The sequence below is a fragment of the Engystomops pustulosus genome, chromosome 11 (assembly GCF_040894005.1).
Source record: "Engystomops pustulosus chromosome 11, aEngPut4.maternal, whole genome shotgun sequence".
Lineage (NCBI taxonomy): Eukaryota > Metazoa > Chordata > Amphibia > Anura > Leptodactylidae > Engystomops > Engystomops pustulosus.
In genome coordinates this window covers 87,903,304-87,915,512 of record NC_092421.1, presented here as the reverse complement: position 1 = coordinate 87,915,512, position 12,209 = coordinate 87,903,304, and the positions used below count along the sequence as shown (strand labels likewise).

At 48.4% G+C, this 12,209-nt stretch overlaps 1 protein-coding gene across 1 annotated transcript in view; it reads left to right on the top strand.

Annotated features, from left to right (window-relative positions):
- Nucleotides 1-11,263: 11,263 nt before the first annotated feature.
- Nucleotides 11,264-12,209, top strand: part of ZFYVE27 (zinc finger FYVE-type containing 27) — an 88,609-nt gene continuing 87,663 nt past the window's right edge. Inside the window, exon 1 of the mRNA XM_072129614.1 lies at nucleotides 11,264-11,390. The gene's annotated coding sequence lies outside the window, so the exon portion shown is untranslated. The remainder of the gene's footprint in view (nucleotides 11,391-12,209) is intronic.

The window sequence follows — 12,209 nt, the reverse complement described above, 5'->3', positions numbered from 1 at the left end:
GCATGACGTGGTACCCTTACACGTGGATAGCAGTGGTTGGCTGGCCAGATCAGGTGACCCTGGGATAGACTAGCCGCTGGCCGCGCTGCTCGGATCATTCTGTGTCTGGATGCCGCTAGGGAGAGAGCTGCTGCTGGTCAGGGAAAGCGTTAGGGTGTTCTATTAGCTTACTGTTAGGCAGGAGTGATTCTACAAGAACCCAACAGCCCTTCTTAGGGCTACAATAACGTTCTACTTTTTTTTTTTTTTATTTGCATCTATTACCATTTTGTGAGGAATTAGCAGGGGGACTTGCTACCGTTGTGTTTAGCTCTTAGTGACACACATATCCATAGCAAAGACCGAAGTGGGAAAATTTAGTAGGGGTTGGATTTCAATTAGGCACAGTCTGCCATTTTTCCTTTTTTATTTTACGTTTATTTTGTTTAATAACTCAGCGTCATCTCATCTGGCATAGTAGTGTGCTTTCATACTTGGCTAGAAAATAGCCATAGCAATAGGATAGCATCGTTTGTTTTTAAAAACTCAAAAACACAAAAAAAAACAAAAAACACAAAAAAAAGTTAAAAAAAAATTAAAGTTATAACTCTCATTTTAAAAATGTTTAACCCGAGGGCTAGGGGTAGAGGACGAGGGCGGGGACGTGGGCGTCCAACTACTGCAGGGGTCAGAGGCCGTGGTCCTGGCCGGGGTGAGACACCACCTGCTGATGAGGGAGCAGGGGAACGCCGCAGAGCTACACTCCCTAGGTTCATGTCTGAAGTTACTGGGACTCGTGGTAGAGCACTGTTGAGGCCAGAACAGTGCGAACAGGTGATGTCGTGGATTGCTGACAATGCTTCGAGCAATTTGTCCACCAGTCAGTCTTCCACGCAGTCCACCCATGTCACCGAAATCGCCACTCCTCCAGCTCCTGCACCTCAGCCTCCTCCCCCCCAGTCTGCCCCCTCCCAGGAAAATTTGGCATTTGAACCGGCATACTCTGAGGAACTGTTTTCTGGACCCTTCCCACAGTCACAAACCACTTGTCCGGTTGCTGCTGAGCAATTTTCCGATGCCCAGGTTTTCCACCAGTCACAGTCTGTGGGTGATGATGACCTTCTTGACGTAGTGGAAGTGTGTAAAGAGGTGTCCGACGATGAGGAGACACGGTTGTCAGACAGTGGGGAAGTTGTTGTCAGGGCAGGAAGTCCGAGGGGGGAGCAGACTGAGGGATCGGAGGATGATGAGGTGACAGACCCAAGCTGGGTTGAGAGGCCGGGTGAACACAGTGCTTCTGAGACGGAGGAGAGTCCTATAGCAGAACAGGTTGGAAGAGGCAGTGGTGGGGCCAGACGGAGAGGCAGGGCCAGAGCTGGTGCATCAGCGCCAAATGTGTCAACTAGTGAAGCTCCCGAGGCGAGGGCTCTTGCGGCGAGGGCTAGATCTTCAGAAGTCTGGAGGTTCTTTAAGGAAACACCGGATGACCGACGGACTGTGGTGTGCAACATTTGCCAAACCAGACTCAGCAGGGGTTCCACCACTACTAGCTTAACTACCACCAGTATGCGCAGGCATATGAATGCTAAACACCCCACTCAGTGGCAACAAGCCCGTTCACCTCCGGCCGTGCACACCACTGCTCCTTCCCCTGTGTCAGCTGATAGTCAGCCCCCTGCCCAGGACCCTGCCACAAAAACCCCATCGTCGCCTCCACGATCCTCCACAGCATCCACCAGCGTTCAGCTCTCCATACCCCAGACGCTGGAGCGGAAACGCAAATATAGTGCAACCCACCCGCACGCCCAAGCCCTTAATGTGCACATCTCCAGATTGCTTAGCCTGGAGATGCTGCCCTATAGGCTAGTAGAGACCGAGGCCTTTCGCAACCTCATGGCGGCGGCCGCCCCTCGGTATTCGGTCCCCAGCCGCCACTACTTTTCCCGATGTGCCGTCCCAGCCCTGCACCAGCACGTGTCAGACAACATCATCCGTGCCCTGACCAACGCCGTTTCTGACAAGGTCCACCTGACCACGGACACGTGGACGAGTGCTGCCGGGCAGGGCCACTATATATCGCTGACGGCACATTGGGTTAACTTGGTGGAGGCTGGGACCGAGTCTGACCCTGCGGCTGGTCATATACTGCCGACGCCGAGGATTGCGGGGCCTACCTCGGTCCAGGTGTTTCAGGCCTACTATGCCTCCTCCTCCTCCCACCCCTCCTCCACCTCCTCCTCCGAACTACCATCCGTGGGCACGGCGCCATCAGTCGGTAGCTCTAGGCACAGCAGCAGTGCCGTCGCTAAGCGACAGCAGGCGGTGCTCAAACTGCTGAGCCTAGGCGATAAAAGGCACACCGCCCAAGAGCTATTACAGGGCATCACGGCGCAGACTGATCTGTGGCTGGCACCGCTGAACCTGAAGCCAGGCATGGTTGTGTGTGACAACGGCCATAATGTGCCATGCCTGGCCCATGTGTTAAATCTGATAGTTCAGCGTTTCCTCAAGACATACCCCAATCTGTCTGATTTGCTCACGAAGGTGCGCCGCATCTGTGCGCATTTCAGGAAGTCCAGCCCAGATGCTGCCACTCTCAGGGCAGCGCAGCGCCGCCTCCAACTGCCCGCTCACCGACTGTTGTGCGACGTGCCCACGAGGTGGAATTCAACACTGACCATGTTATCCAGAGTTTACCAGCAGCGCCGAGCGATTGTAGACTGCCAGATGTCAACTTCCACCAGAACTGGTAGTCAGGTCAGTCAGCTTCCTCAAGTCTACAATGAGGAGTGGACGTGGATGTCTGATATCTGTCAGGTGCTGAGTAACTTTGAGGAGTCAACACAGATGGTCAGTGGCGATGCCGCCATCATCAGCCTCACCATCCCGCTGCTTGGCCTGTTGAAAAACTCTCTGATCAGCATGAAGTCGGAAGCTTTGCGCTCGTCACAAGAGACGGGGGAAGAAGATTCCCTTGTTGATAGCCAAAGCACCCTCAGGTCTGTTTCTCAGCGCATATCGGAGGAGGTGGAGGTGGAGGAGGATGAGGAGGAAGAGGAGGAGAATGTTGGCGAGACACAAGAGGGGACCATTGTTGAGTCCTTCACTGTTCAGCGTGTATGGGCAGAAGAAGAGGAGTTGGAGGAGTTGGAGGAGGAGGAAATGGACAGTCAGGCCAGTGAGGGGAGTGAATTCTTACGCGTTGGTACTCTGGCGCATATGGCAGATTTCATGCTAGGCTGCCTATCCCGTGACCCTCGCGTTCAAAGAATTTATTCCAGCACCGATTACTGGGTGTTCACTCTCCTGGACCCACGGTACAAGCAAAATCTTTCCACTCTCATCCCTGCAGAGGAAAGGAGTGTGAGAATGCATGAATACCAGCAGGCCCTGGTGCACAAGCTGAAACAGTATTTCCCTTCTGACAGCGCTAGCGGCAGAGTGCGTAGTTCTGCGGGACAAGTAGCGAGGGAGAGTAGGCGAGCAGGCAGCTTGTCCAGCACTGGCAAGGGTACGCTTTACAAGGCTTTTGCCAGCTTTATGTCACCCCAGCAAGACACTGTCACCTGTCCCCAGTCTCGGCAGAGTAGGGCTGATCTTTACAGAAAGATGGTGAGGGAGTACGTAGCTGACCATACCATCGTCCTAAATGATCACACAGCTCCCTACAACTACTGGGTTTCAAAGCTGGACATGTGGCACGAACTGGCGCTGTACGCCTTGGAGGTTCTTGCCTGCCCTGCCGCTAGCGTCTTGTCCGAGCGGGTTTTCAGTGCAGCTGGTGGCATCATCACCGATAAGCGTACACGCCTGTCGACTGACAGCGCTGACAGGCTGACGCTTATTAAGATGAATAAAGCCTGGATTTCTCATAATTTCCAATCTCCACCAGGTGAAGGAAGCTCAACCTGAATAATTGATCCACTCCTCCTCCTCCTCATTTTCCTCCTTCTCCTCCTCTTTGTACAGTAAAGCAGAGGAAACTGGCTATTTTTTGACAGGGCCCACTGGCTCTTGCTATAGTACTTCATGCATTTAATTTTTCTGGAGGGCCACCTACCCGGTCCTCTGTTTGAAACAATTTTTGTGAGTGCCACATACAGGCACTCAATCTATTCCATTTTTCTGGAGGGCCACCGACCCGGTCCTCTGTTTTAAAAATTTTTGGGACTGCCACATACAGGCACTCAATCTATTCCATTTTTCTGGAGGGCCACCTACCTGCTCCTCTGGTTTGAAAAATTTTTGGGACTGCCACATACAGGCACTATCCAAATTAAATTGTCTCCATAGCAGCCTCCACACGTTGTCTCCATTGCTACCTCCAAAAGTCGTCCATATAGCTGCCTCCATACATCGTCCCTTTATCAAACGGGCTTTGTCAGGCAGAAATTTGGGTTGTTTTCATGGATTCCACATCAAAGTTGTTAACTTTGTCGCCACCCTGCTGTGTTATCCACAAAATATACTGGCAAACTTTTATCATTTACTGATATTATTTCAGCGCTTCTTGCGCATCTGTTTACATTCCCCTCACCCGCCATATCCTAAACTTATAAGAACGCTACTACACTTGATCTTATACAAAAGGTTCTTAGAAGTGCTGTTTGGGGAGTAGCCTAGAGACAGGGGCTTGGATTGGCGAAAGCTCGCCTGGCAGCGGAGCGCCAGCTCCATGCCAAGATCCAACTAACATAGTTTTAACTGCAGCACCTTTAATCTACTACTAGTTCACTGCCTCCATACATGGTCCCCTTATCAAACGAGCTGTGTCAGGCAGAATTTTGGGTTGTTTTCATGGCTTCCATGTTAACTTTGTCGCCACCCTGCTGTGTAATCCACAAAATATACTGGCAAACTTTTATCATGTAGCGATATTATTTGAGCGCTTCTTGCTCACCTCCTTTGGTTCCTCTCTGCCACCCATTGGTTTGAAGCCTGAGTCCATTTAGGGTATGTCGCCATGCCACTCTCTAGCCTGCTGCCGCTGCCTCTGCATGCCGTCCCCTATAGTGTCAGGGTCAATTATTGGATGTTTTAGATGCTATCTAGCTTCATTCTGTCACTCTGTCATGGCCATGCTGTTGCCCATAATTTTGGCATAATGGTGCGATTAGGCAGCCTCAGAGGCATCCATGCATGCTGCCCCTGCTGTTTCCTGTCCATTTCCGTGGTGTTTCCATCCTTTTCTGAGGTTTCCAGGTGTTTGGCCAAGCTTCCCTGTGCAGAGCCTTGGTCCCCTTGAAAAATGCTTGAGTCTCCCATTGACTTCAATGGGGCTCGTTATTCGAGACGAGCACTCGAGCATCGGGAAAAGTTCGTCTCGAATAACGAGTACCCGAGCATTTTAGTGTTCGCTCATCTCTAGTTGCAATGCATTGCACTAGGAGTTATATCCTTAGACAATAAATTCATATTTCACAGTCCTGCTGCTACTAACAACAGTATGATTACACATTTCTCCAGAACACAACACCTTATACCAGTGGTGGCACTCTGAACCCTCTCAGTGGGCACTCAGGCTGTTGTCCCAGCACAGAATTCACCAGACAGGACTTGAGCCCAGGACGTGAAGCATCTGGGTCTACCTGAGGCTGCAGTCAGATGTGGACATGGTCAGATTATCAGTGGAGATATTGAGGCTCCTGCTCAGGGCCCCACAATTCTTCCTCAGGAAGCTCCAATGGCAAACTGAATTTTCCCACCATCTGCAGAGAGCTAAGAGCACAACAGTGTGTTGACACCCACCAGTGAACTTGGAAAAGCTACAATCCACATTTCACAGTCCTGCAGCTACAGTCAGTCCTCCTCCTGAACGGTGGAGGACTGACTACAGGGAACCCCAACAAGCAAGGGGGCAGTGCTCAGCTATATCATGCGCCCCATAGAACATGCTCCACCTGCTGCTCCATCATAGGGAACAGGACCCCCATGATCAACATGTTTTTCATTATCCACTGGACAGGAAATAATGATTGAACAATTAAGAGTTGTCCAAGAACATAAAAAAATGGCTACTTTCTTCCAGAAACTGCACCACCCATGTCCATAGGTCGTGTGTGGTACTGCACTTTGGCCCTATTCATATAAATAAAGTTCCGCTGCAATACCAGTCACAGCCCATGGGCAGAGGTGGCGCTATTTCTGCTGTGTGTTTTCTTGCAATTGGTTTTTATATGGAAATAATGGGTAGAAAAGCAGCGGCTCCGGCTATCAGCATTTCATTTTACTTTTTTTTTCCTTCTTGGGATGTAATGTCACTTTGTTCTTGGATAGTAGAGTGTTCTCCACAACCTACAGTGACATCCCTCAGCTCTGCTACATCTCCTCTCCCCCTGATCTCCTGTGCAGTGTAGCAGAGCTGTGTGTGTCAAATGTCCTGGTATAGTATAATGTACTCTGTGTATGTGTATATGAGAAGAGTCCTAGACATCCCTCAGCTCTGCTACATCTCCTCTCCCCCTGATCTCATGTGCAGTGTAGCAGGGCTGTGTGTGTCAGATGTTCTGGTATAGTATAATGTACTCTGTATATGTGTATATGAGATGAGTCCTAGACATCCCTCAGCACTGCTACATCTCCTCTCCCCCTGATCTCCTGTGCAGTGTAGCAGTGCTGTGTGTGTCAGATGTCCTGGTATAGTATAATGTACTCTGTATATGTGTATATGAGATGAGTCCTAGACATCCCTCAGCACTGCTACATCTCCTCTCCCCCTGATCTCCTGTGCAGTGTAGCAGTGCTGTGTGTGTCAGATGTCCTGGTATAGTATAATGTACTCTGTATATGTGTATATGAGATGAGTCCTAGACATCCCTCAGCACTGCTACATCTCCTCTCCCCCTGATCTCCTGTGCAGTGTAGTAGAGCTGTGTGTGTCAGATGTCCTGGTATAGTATAATGTACTCTGTGTATGTGTATATGAGATGAGCCCTAGACATCCCTCAGCCCTGCTACATCTCCTCTCCCCCTGATCTCCTGTACAGTGTAGCAGAGCTGTGTGTGTTCTGGTAGTATAATGTACTCTGTATATGTGTATATGAGATGAGTCCTGGACATCCCTCAGCTCTGCTACATCTCCTCTCCCCCTGATCTCCTGTGCAGTGTAGCAGAGCTGTGTGTGTCAGATGTCCTGGTATAGTATAATGTACTCTGTATATGTGTATATGAGATGAGTCCTGGACATCCCTCAGCTCTGCTACATCTCCTCTCCCCCTGATCTCCTGTACAGTGTAGCAGAGCTGTGTGTGTTCTGGTAGTATAATGTACTCTGTATATGTGTATATGAGATGAGTCCTGGACATCCCTCAGCTCTGCTACATCTCCTCTCCCCCTGATCTCCTGTGCAGTGTAGCAGAGCTGTGTGTGTCAGATGTCCTGGTATAGTATAAAGTACTCTGTATATGTGTATATGAGATAAGCCCTAGACATCCCTCAGCACTGCTACATCTCCTCTCCCCCTGATCTCCTGTACAGTGTAGCAGAGCTGTGTGTGTCACATGTTCTGGTATAGTATAATGTACTCTGTATATGTGTATATGAGATGAGTCCTGGACATCCCTCAGCTCTGCTACATCTCCTCTCCCCCTGATCTCATGTGCAGTGTAGCAGAGCTGTGTGTGTCAAATGTCCTGGTATAGTATAATGTACTCTGTGTATGTGTATATGAGAAGAGTCCTAGACATCCCTCAGCTCTGCTACATCTCCTCTCCCCCTGATCTCATGTGCAGTGTAGCAGGGCTGTGTGTGTCAGATGTCCTGGTATAGTATAATGTACTCTGTATATGAGATGAGTCCTAGACATCCCTCAGCTCTGCTACATCTCCTCTCCCCCTGATATCATGTGCAGTGTAGCAGAGCTGTGTGTGTCAGATGTTCTGGTATAGTATAATGTACTCTGTATATGTGTATATGAGATGAGCCCTAGACATCCCTCAGCTCTGCTACATCTCCTCTCCCCCTGATCTCCTGTGCAGTGTAGCAGAGCTGTGTGTGTCAGATGTTCTGGTATAGTATAATGTACTCTGTATATGTGTATATGAGATGAGCCCTAGACATCCCTCAGCTCTGCTACATCTCCTCTCCCCCTGATCTCCTGTGCAGTGTAGCAGAGCTGTGTGTGTCAGATGTTCTGGTATAGTATAATGTACTCTGTATATGTGTATATGAGATGAGTCCTAGACATCCCTCAGCTCTGCTACATCTCCTCTCCCCCTGATCTCCTGTGCAGTGTAGCAGGGCTGTGTGTGTCAGATGTCCTGGTATAGTATAATGTACTCTGTATATGTGTATATGAGATAAGTCCTAGACATCCCTCAGCTCTGCTACATCTCCTCTCCCCCTGATCTCCTGTGCAGTGTAGCAGAGCTGTGTGTGTCAGATGTTCTGGTATAGTATAATGTACTCTGTATATGTGTATATGAGATGAGTCCTAGACATCCCTCAGCTCTGCTACATCTCCTCTCCCCCTGATATCATGTGCAGTGTAGCAGAGCTGTGTGTGTCAGATGTTCTGGTATAGTATAATGTACTCTGTATATGTGTATATGAGATGAGCCCTAGACATCCCTCAGCTCTGCTACATCTCCTCTCCCCCTGATCTCCTGTGCAGTGTAGCAGAGCTGTGTGTGTCAGATGTCCTGGTATAGTATAATGTACTCTGTATATGTGTATATGAGATGAGTCCTAGACATCCCTCAGCTCTGCTACATCTCCTCTCCCCCTGATCTCATGTGCAGTGTAGCAGGGCTGTGTGTGTCAGATGTCCTGGTATAGTATAATGTACTCTGTATATGTGTATATGAGATGAGTCCTGGACATCCCTCAGCTCTGCTACATCTCCTCTCCCCCTGATCTCCTGTACAGTGTAGCAGAGCTGTGTGTGTTCTGGTAGTATAATGTACTCTGTATATGTGTATATGAGATGAGTCCTGGACATCCCTCAGCTCTGCTACATCTCCTCTCCCCCTGATCTCCTGTGCAGTGTAGCAGGGCTGTGTGTGTCAGATGTCCTGGTATAGTATAATGTACTCTGTATATGTGTATATGAGATAAGTCCTAGACATCCCTCAGCTCTGCTACATCTCCTCTCCCCCTGATCTCCTGTGCAGTGTAGCAGGGCTGTGTGTGTCAGATGTTCTGGTATAGTATAATGTACTCTGTGTATGTGTATATGAGATGAGTCCTAGACATCCCTCAGCACTGCTACATCTCCTCTCCCCCTGATCTCCTGTACAGTGTAGCAGAGCTGTGTGTGTCACATGTTCTGGTATAGTATAATGTACTCTGTATATGTGTATATGAGATGAGCCCTAGACATCCCTCAGCCCTGCTACATCTCCTCTCCCCCTGATCTCATGTGCAGTGTAGCAGAGCTGTGTGTGTCAGCTGTCCTGGTATAGTATAATGTACTCTGTGTATGTGTATATGAGATGAGTCCTAGACATCCCTCAGCTCTGCTACATCTCCTCCCCCCTGATCTCATGTGCAGTGTAGCAGGGCTGTGTGTGTCAGATGTTCTGGTATAGTATAATGTACTCTGTATATGTGTATATGAGATGAGTCCTAGACATCCCTCAGCTCTGCTACATCTCCTCTCCCCCTGATCTCCTGTGCAGTGTAGCAGGGCTGTGTGTGTCAGATGTTCTGGTATAGTATAATGTACTCTGTATATGTGTATATGAGATGAGTCCTAGACATCCCTCAGCTCTGCTACATCTCCTCTCCCCCTGATCTCCTGTGCAGTGTAGCAGAGCTGTGTGTGTCAGCTGTCCTGGTATAGTATAATGTACTCTGTGTATGTGTATATGAGATGAGTCCTAGACATCCCTCAGCTCTGCTACATCTCCTCTCCCCCTGATCTCCTGTGCAGTGTAGCAGAGCTGTGTGTGTCAGATGTTCTGGTATAGCAGTGATGGTGAACCTTTTGGAGACAGAGTGCCCAAGCTACAACAAAAACCCACTTATATGTGGCAAAGTGCCAACATGACAATGTAAGCAGTAACTTATTGATCCCTGCTGTATCACAGGTTTTAATCGTATTGCTGTCCTGAGTTCACCAAAACAATAGAAATATGGAGAAATTTGGATTTTAGCTTCCTTCCAGGGTCCACTGAAGAGGAAGAATCAGGGGACCCAGAGCAGGAGCTCCAATGACAATCCATCTCTATCCACACCTTCTTGCTCCACCTGTAGTCCTGGCACCCAAGGATGTCACTTTAAAATAGCGCTGAGCATGGTGCATCCTGGGCTGTATTGTACCACAGGAGAAAGCCTTGAGTCTTGTCTGGCTAACTCTGTGTTGGGGTGAAGGCCTGGGTGCCCACAGAAAGGGCTCCGAGTGCCACCTCTGGCACCAGTGCCATAGGTTCGCCACCACTGTGGTATAGTATAATGTACTCTGTATATGTGTATATGAGATGAGCCCTAGACATCCCTCAGCTCTGCTACATCTCCTCTCCCCCTGATCTCCTGTGCTGTGTAGCAGAGCTGTGTGTGTCAGATGTTCTGGTATAGTATAATGTACTCTGTATATGTGTATATGAGATGAGCCCTAGACATCCCTCAGCTCTGCTACATCTCCTCTCCCCCTGATCTCCTGTGCAGTGTAGCAGAGCTGTGTGTGTCAGATGTTCTGGTATAGTATAATGTACTCTGTATATGTGTATATGAGATGAGTCCTAGACATCCCTCAGCTCTGCTACATCTCCTCTCCCCCTGATCTCCTGTGCAGTGTAGCAGAGCTGTGTGTGTCAGATGTTCTGGTATAGTATAATGTACTCTGTATATGTGTATATGAGATGAGTCCTAGACATCCCTCAGCTCTGCTACATCTCCTCTCCCCCTGATCTCCTGTGCAGTGTAGCAGGGCTGTGTGTGTCAGATGTTCTGGTATAGTATAATGTACTCTGTATATGTGTATATGAGATGAGTCCTAGACATCCCTCAGCTCTGCTACATCTCCTCTCCCCCTGATCTCCTGTGCAGTGTAGCAGAGCTGTGTGTGTCAGATGTTCTGGTATAGTATAATGTACTCTGTATATGTGTATATGAGATGAGTCCTAGACATCCCTCAGCTCTGCTACATCTCCTCTCCCCCTGATCTCCTGTGCAGTGTAGCAGAGCTGTGTGTGTCAGATGTTCTGGTATAGTATAATGTACTCTGTATATGTGTATATGAGATGAGTCCTAGACATCCCTCAGCTCTGCTACATCTCCTCTCCCCCTGATCTCCTGTACAGTGTAGCAGAGCTGATTGTGCTCCCCTCCTCCCCGCAGCCCCGGACCGCCTCCGGTGACGTCACCGCATCTTCTCCTCCCCATGACGTCACAATGACTCCAAACAGGAAATGCTGGAGAATATAACACAACACAGGAGCTGGAGGTGATAATAATGTGTCTGTGAGAGGAAGGTAAGAGCCGCGTGTCCTCCCCCATGTCACTGGTCATTGTGTGTATATATGTGTATATACAGTGTCCTCCATTGTATCATCACACACAGAGGTTACCTGGTATCATTACATGTACGGACCGTGTATCATCACACATACACGTGCTACACTGTATCATCACAGCAGCTGAAATATCAGGATCTAGTGTATACAGTGTATCATCATCACACATAGAGGTTACACTGTATCATCACACATAGAGGTTACACTGTACCATCACACATAGAGGTTACACTGTATCATCACAGCAGCTGAAATATCAGGATCTAGTGTATACAGTGTATCATCATCACACATAGAGGTTACACTGTATCATCACACATAGAGGTTACACTGTATCATCACACATAGAGGTTACACTGTATCATCACACATAGAGGTTACACTGTATCATCACACATAGAGGTTACACTGTATCATCACACATAGAGGTTACACTGTATCATCACACATAGAGGTTACACTGTATCATCACACATAGAGGTTACACTGTATCATCACACATAGAGGTTACACTGTATCATCACACATAGAGGTTACACTGTATCATCACAGCAGCAGAAATATCACACATATATTTGGGGATACATCATTATATGTGCAGACATTGTATCATCACACATAGATGTTACATTGTACATTAGAGACACACATACACAGTGTAACTTTATATCACAGAAATGTTACATTGTATCATCACACATACAGAGAGGTTACAATGTATCATGTGCTGTATGAACAGATGTATCCAAAAAATAGTATCGCTGCACACATTGTATC